Source organism: Parasteatoda tepidariorum, chromosome 8 (genome assembly GCF_982258835.1).
Source record: "Parasteatoda tepidariorum strain Cologne lab strain chromosome 8, Ptep-v5.0, whole genome shotgun sequence".
Lineage (NCBI taxonomy): Eukaryota > Metazoa > Arthropoda > Arachnida > Araneae > Theridiidae > Parasteatoda > Parasteatoda tepidariorum.
Window position 1 is genome coordinate 87,197,226 of NC_141762.1, and position 7,974 is coordinate 87,205,199.

Here is a 7,974-nt window from a genome sequence, read left to right on the forward strand (position 1 = left end):
TATAAAAGGCTCCATATCTCTCCTTAATATTAACCTATAGAATTTAAGCTCTTTTAGATAAGATAATTTATTACCATATCAAAGGAAATTATTGACAAATTAGGGGACCCATAATGTGGCACATTATCTCATCTATGTATTTCAAAGTGTGTATAATAGATTCAAAATGAAGGAAATTGTTGCACATATGCTATATTAATCAATGGCCCATATATCCCTTTAATATTAACGTATAATCAGGGTTGGGTTTTTGACGTCAAAAAGTGGTTTTTGACATGATAAGGGTATAATACTGGTTTAAACCGTCAAAAACTAAAGTTTGCCAAAAAAATATATAAACTTCCAAACTACCAACAGTTGCCATGCATTATATTGAAATTTAATTATACTATAGTAATCAGCAGGTTTTAAAATATTTTTTTAATTAAAATTAAGGTAAAATAACATTTAAAATCTCAGTAATTTATATTCAAATGCATGTGCAGAAAAATTTTGCACAAAATTTTTTTAAATATTTATATTTTGAAAAAAAAAAATTTTTTTTTTTTGATGCTTAAGAAAATTAAAAGTTTATTACTATGCATTTTTGACATATAAGGATCATATAACTAATATTTATAAGGAACTTACAAGTTATGTTGTATAAATACAAACTTGATACAAGTGTATGAAAAAAAATTTTAATGTTATACCGAATATCTTTATTATCCAGTATGTTAATTTGAATTTAAAAGTAGTTATATTTGTGAATAATGATAAATATAATTCATATTGTTTATTATATTTATTTATAATTATTACACTTATCATTTTAAAACAATTTTTACCTCTTAATTTTTTCCCCCCACTTGTATTAAGAATACAAATAATGCATATCTTGAAAGCAAGAAGTAATTATTCAACAGCTGAATATTTAGATATTCAACAAAACTATGTATATAGTATTCAGCAAAATGAAATTCACAAGTATTTGGATAAACTAAATTTTCAGCATAGTAAATTAATAGGCTGAATATACTGTAAATCGACACTAACTACTCTGTGTATTTAACAGAAAGCACTTAAATTTGTATTGTCTTATGTTAAAAAGATTATTAAGAAGATTTAAAAGAATATTAAAGAGATTTTTCTTTAAAAGATGTCTAATGTGCAAAACTGCTAATGTTTATCTTAAAAAATGTCTAATTTTTAGTATAATCTATACTATACACTAAATTTGATTATAAATAAATTTCTTAATAATATCACTGCAGATTTTCAATAACACGTGAAAATGAATACATAATATTACAAAAGATGTGAGCTTTCAAAAGTACAAGATTTTGGTTACTATTCAAAATATAAGTCTTTCTTCAAAATTTTAAATTTATTTTTTCTAGAACATATTTAGAAACACTATCCTTCTTTAAAAAATATATAAATTTTATGTATTAATTAAATTTCACATATGAATATAGGTTTTTGACGTGACGGTTTAAACCATGGTTTAAACTGTCACATGTCAAAAACCTGCCAACCCTGCGTATAATATTCCAACTTGGTCAGGTATATTACATACTATACTACCATACAACAAAAAATAATTATACACAAATTAGGGGGCTCACAATGTGACTTAACATGTAAGTATAAATTTCTAAGTGTGTACAATAGCGTTAATGTCTGAATTTAATTTACTGTTTGTATAAATAGGGTTAAGTAATAACAGGATGGCCACCCACCTGGAATTATCAGGGAATTTTTTTTATACTGGAAAAATCAGGGAAATATGAATAAAAACCTGGAATTTTTAAAGAAAATCTGGAAATTTTTTCTTATATATTTTTTTAATTTCACTAATTTAAATTATTTGCTAATTTTCTTAACTTAAATTGTTTCAAACATTATACCCACATTTTTTAGACGGAAATGTATCCCCAAGCAGTTAAAATATCATCAACTTACTTTGCTTTCATCAAAATTTGCTCCATTATAACCCTGTTAAACTAGAATACAACATAAAATTCTCCCATGGTTGCTAAGCAAATGTCTTCGATCTCTATGCAGACTGTGCAATTTAGGAAAGGCAAATATTATGATGGATGTGGAAGACGGGTATTAGGATTCGGTTTTTAAATTCTGTCCGTGTTCACACAATGATTCAAGTTTGTTCGCAATTGAGACTGGTAATTTTTTTCTATTTTGACAAAATGTTTTTGTATTTTTAACTTTATTAAATTCTTTAAAAATAGTTGGTTATAATTTAATAATAATAGATTTTATATTGCACTCTTTTTCTGAAAGCTTTTGAACTCCCATTCAAAGAAATCTGTAAATTATTTTTTCTCAGCAAACCAACAGATCACACATTTCCCCCATCACTAACAGCAATGTTAGTCGACAAATTGTTACAATTCTTGCATTAATGCGAATTTTTTCTATTTCATTTTAACCTTTTATAGTATATTTTTATTTTGAAAAAAGTTTTTTTTTTAGAACTAACAATATATTAACATAACATTTACAAGAAAGGGACGACATTTTTTTTTCACTTTCTCTATTTTAAGGTTTTTCCGATACTCAGTCATACTATGATAATCATGTTTTATTTGCTTTAATAATCAGTTACGCTCGGTTTTGTTCACTTCTTTTTTTTCTCCTTTAACATAGGTTTTTATTGTTTCTTAAACTTATTATGTTTAAGTATCTTTCATTATATACTCTATTTTTAGCTGAAATAGCTGCAAAGCTTTGTTAGTTTCCTTGGCGAGATACTTTAACGCCAAGGAACAGTTGAGAAAACTTTTGTTTTTGTTCTCTTTAAATGTCCATAAAATTCCTATGTATTCTGAAGATTATGTATATCTTTACTCTTGATTATGAAAATCCAATATTTGTCTTGTTCTGAAATCTTTCCTATAAATGTATATATTTAAATAATAAAATATGGTACATAAGAAGTTGTATTTTTTAAATTACATAGGAATTCTTAAAAAAACAAATTATTTGTATATTCTTATATGTTAGATGAATGAATAAAATCTATGAAATACTTTTAGTACTTAAATTTAAAATAGTGTATAGTAGTCTTAGTGATAATTTTTAATAAAATTTTATAATTCTGTTACTATGCATAAAATGAATACAAAATTATGTACTATTTAGAAAATAAATTACGCTATATTTAATACAATCATTAAGTACTTGTTTATCTTCTTTTTATTTAAATATGGGTACTATATTGGAAATACTTTATTTTACTAATATAAAGTGTTGAATTATGCAACAAATTCAGAAAACATAACATAGAAGTGGTTAAGTTGTGTAAGAGTAAATTAGTGCAGTGCTAGCATGTGAAGGATTGGTATGGAATAAACTGTTCAGACGGCCAAGGCTAACAGCTGGCTGTGGTGCAAAGATTTAACATCCTGAACTTTTCTTGTAAAATTTCAACTGTTTATACCTTTGTATATATTTTATATGCTATCTGGCTAAAAGATAGTTTTAAATACATTTGCTATTTTTAAGAAATTTACGTTTTTTATAGATAGACTAAGAAATTTACATTTTTATCGATAGCATTGTAATTTTCTTTAATGTCTATAAAATTATTAAGATTTTTTTATTTGTAAAATAAAATAGTTTTAAATGTTACTTTTTAAGTTACTGGTTTTCTGTATAAAAATTATTAAATATATATTTACCTATAACTCATAGTTGCATAAATTGCAATTTCTATCACAATAAAAGTTAGGTTTTTTAATTATAATTATTAGTTTGAATCTACATTTAGTACAAACTAAAAATTCTAATTTCTTTCTCTTTTAATTAATTCTTGTTTAAATTTCGGAAGCTTTTCTACTAGTCACTTTGTGTGTACAATTCAATTTTCTTTGTAATTCATGGAATTAGATTGTACATTAAATACAAAGTAAAATTTTTAATTAAGCTCTTATTATTTTCCTTTATTAGAAATTTAAAAATAGTTGTTAAGCTCTTATTATTTTCCTTTATTAGATTTTATTTAAAAATAGTTGCTTTATTGGAAATACTTTATTTTACTAGTATATTAAAGCGTAGAATTAGTTTGATTTAGTGCAACAAATTTAGAAAACATAACATAGAAGTGGATAAGTTGTATAGGAGTAAATTAGTGCAGTAAATTAGCGCATGTTATGCATTGGTATGGAATAAACAGCTCAGACGGCCAAGGCTAACAGCTGGCTGTGGTGCAAAGATTTAGCATCGTGAACCTTTCTTGTAAAATTTCAACTGTTTTTACCTTTATCTAGATTGTATATATTTAATTTGCAGCTGGCTAAAAGATATAGTTTTAAATGCACTTACTATTTTAAAGAAAATTACATTTTTTATGGATGGACATTGTAATTTTCTTAATGTCCATAAGATGATTATGGTTCTTTTATTTGTAAAGTAAAATATTTTTAACTGCTACTTTTTAAGATACTGGTTTTCTGTATAAAAATTATTAAATATACATTGACCTATAATAGTTGCATAAATTTACCTCATAAAAAGTTGCATAAATTGCAATTTCTATCACAAATAAAAGTAAGATATTTTAATTATAAGTTCGTCATTAGTTTCAATCTACATTTAGTACAAAGTAAAAATTCTAATTGCTTTCTCTTTTATTTAAGTATTTTTTGTTTAAATTTCGAAAGCTTTTCTACTAGTCTCTTTGTGTGTACAATTTAAACTTCCTAGTAATTTATGGAATTAGATTGTACATGAAATACAAAGTAAAATTTCTAATTAAACTCTTTTATTATTTTCTTTGATTAGTTTAATGCTTTTAATCTTATATTTTTCTCTATTCGGCACTGAAAACTTTTATATTAGAATAAATATTTTATTTCATATTTAGACAAATTGTTGAGTATTACGTTAAAATGCAACAGTAGTTTATTTTTGAAAATATCAATTTTAAGTGTCAGGAAAAAAAAGTTGAAATGCTAAATTAATAACGTAAATAATCTTTATTGTTTAAATAATTTAATATATAAATAATGCTCTAAACGTAGTAATTAAAATTTGTAGAAAAATATGTCTATCCTATTCTACTAAAAACTGGGTTTTTTTTCTTCCTCGAAGCTATTTTTCCCGAAATTTAATATTACCTCTGGAGCAGTCTCTTGGTGAGCATAAATAATAATGTTAAAAGTGTTGCAACATTAACGTATCTTTTACGTATTACAACTGAACATTTCCCCCTCCCCCCTTATTTTATTTCTAAGCATCGAACGTTTCTCAGACTATATGTTTACAATTTGTTTTATCTTACAGACAAAACGTTAAGATTAAATTTAGCTTTTAAACGAACTTACGTTTCATTAAAAAAGAAAGGCAACATTTTCAAATTGACGTTTTAAGCCCTGGTAGATGTAAAAAAAAATCGTATTTTTGTATCGAAGTTATTATTATTATTTTTTATTAACTAAACGCTGGAGTTATTACAATATATATTGTTAAATTTTTTTTGAAAAAATAGGTCTTTGTAATGAAAACATTTACAAAAAATTTTTCTGAATATAGTAATAAATATAAGTGGCGCAGAACATCGTTTTTTATTTATATATAATGAATAAATTGTAAGGAATAGTGATAAGGGTAAAGACGAGAACTACTTGAATTTTCTAATAAAAGCAGTATTTTAATTAAAAATTATTTGCTAAGAAAAAAAAAACTTATGTTTTAAAAACCATTCTGGAATTCAAAGAAATGTGATTAACGAAAATATATTTTTTTTTCTCTTTCAAACGCTGCGATTATTTGCGCATCGGTAATATCGAAATAAAGCTGGTTAAAAATTTTGTGCTCCTACATTTGTGATATTGTGTCAAGTACTGCACTCTTTCAATCGCGTGACTTCAGATTTTTGTGGTTTGTCTTTTCCGAAGGAATAAAGTGAGCTTGGTTCCTCTACCTATTATCTCAACTCTATCGATTTTTTCATGTTCTAGGACTCGATGGTATCAGGGGGTAACCTTAAATATGCTAATTATTAAGTGCTGACGATATTTTAAATTACGAAATCCCACACAAAAAAGTACTTGATCTGAATAAGCATGCCTTTTTTTTACTCCGGAAATATGGTCCCAATAGTTTGGCCAGGAGAGGGCTCTAAATTTTGGACCACTAAATGTTAATTTTACTTTTTGGGTATTTCGCCGTATCACACAAATATTTAAACGAATTGAAAAAAATTTGTCCACATTTATAAAATTTAGTTTATTCCAAGATAATTCCGTGTAAAAAATAATTTTTAGTAAATATTTATTATTTTTTGAAAAAATGTCGAATTGTGCACAATTTTTTGTGTAATTTTAAAGAATATAATTGTACATGGCAAAATACAATATTTGAGCAAAATCGGTCGAATATTTCCTGAGGAATCAAATTTTAAATATCTGACGTTTTTGAAATTTAATTTCTCGAAAACTATTCGTCCGATTTGGCTCAGATTTTGTATTTCGCCGTGTAAAATTATATTCTTTAAAATAATGCAAAAATTTTAAATCTTACATATCTTTTTTGCTACCATTATGGAATAAATTAATAAAAATAATAAATATTTATTAAAATTTATTTTTTGCATGGAAAAACCTTTGGATAAACGAATTTTATAATTGTGTGCAAGAATTTTTCCATTCGTTTAAAAAGTTTTTGAGATATCGCGAAATGTAAAATTAACATTAAGGGGTCCAAACTTCGGAGCGCTCTCCTGCTGACGAAACGATTGAGATAACGTTTCTCAGATAGCGGCTTCCACTATATTTCGGGAGTAAAAATTCCGAATCTGTCGATTAAAACGGTATGCGAATTCAGAACAATTACGTTTATGTGTCTGATTTCGTAAATTAAAATATAGTTTGCATTTAATAATAAGCATATTTGAGATCACCCCCTCGAGCCATTATGACTGAATCCTAGAACGTGAAGATCTATTAATTAGATTATAAGTTAATCAGGGTAATCCATTTTTCTTTGTACTATATTTATATGCTATTCCAAAAGGTCCGGGGTTCGAACCTTGTTCGTGGTCAATGTTAATGATTGTCTTACATGAAAACAATTATTTTTTATTTTATTTTAAACGTTTATAAATAAAATATTCCTTTAGTTAAAATAATTATTTTTTTTTCCTTTTCTGAGAGTGTAATATAATTTAAACATTTAAATAAAGAAATTGTTGCTCATATACTGCATATATATCCGCTTAATCCTATAATATTCAAACTCGGTCAGGGATTAAATTATAACATGCTTTACTACCAAACCACAGGAAATTATTATACAAAAATTAGGGGGCCCACAATGGGCATAATACGTAAGTAAGTATACAATTCAAAGGGCGTATAGTAGCGTCAAAATGGAGAAATTATTGCTCATATACTGTTTATATAAATTGCCCATATCCCCCTTTAAAATTAACCTACTATATTCAAACTCCGTCAAGTATTATGTTATTATATAATAGAATAATATATTATCATACCAAAGGAAATTATTATATTAGGTACAAATTATTTTATTTTTTAGGTTATAATTATTTAGGGCCATATATGTCTACAATATATGAGCCACAATTTCTTTACTTAAACGCTATTATTCGAATTTTAGAAAATTATTTCCTTTTGTATGGTAGTATAGTATGTTATAATGTAATACCTGACCGAGTTTGAATATTACAGGCTAATATAAAGGAGAGCTATGGGGATATAAATATTTAAGTATATGAGCAGCAATTTCTCCATTTTAACACTATTATTCGTATTTAGAAATTCAATAATACATATTTAAATACTGTGCCACATCGTGGGATCCCTGATTCGCCTATAATCATTTGTTTCAGTATGGTAGTGTAGAATTAGAGATATCACAACGAAGTATTCAAGCTAAGAAAAAAAAAGGTATTAAAAATCTAGCGAGTAATACTGAGGAACGGAGGGCGAAAAACAAGTTTGCTGGAGG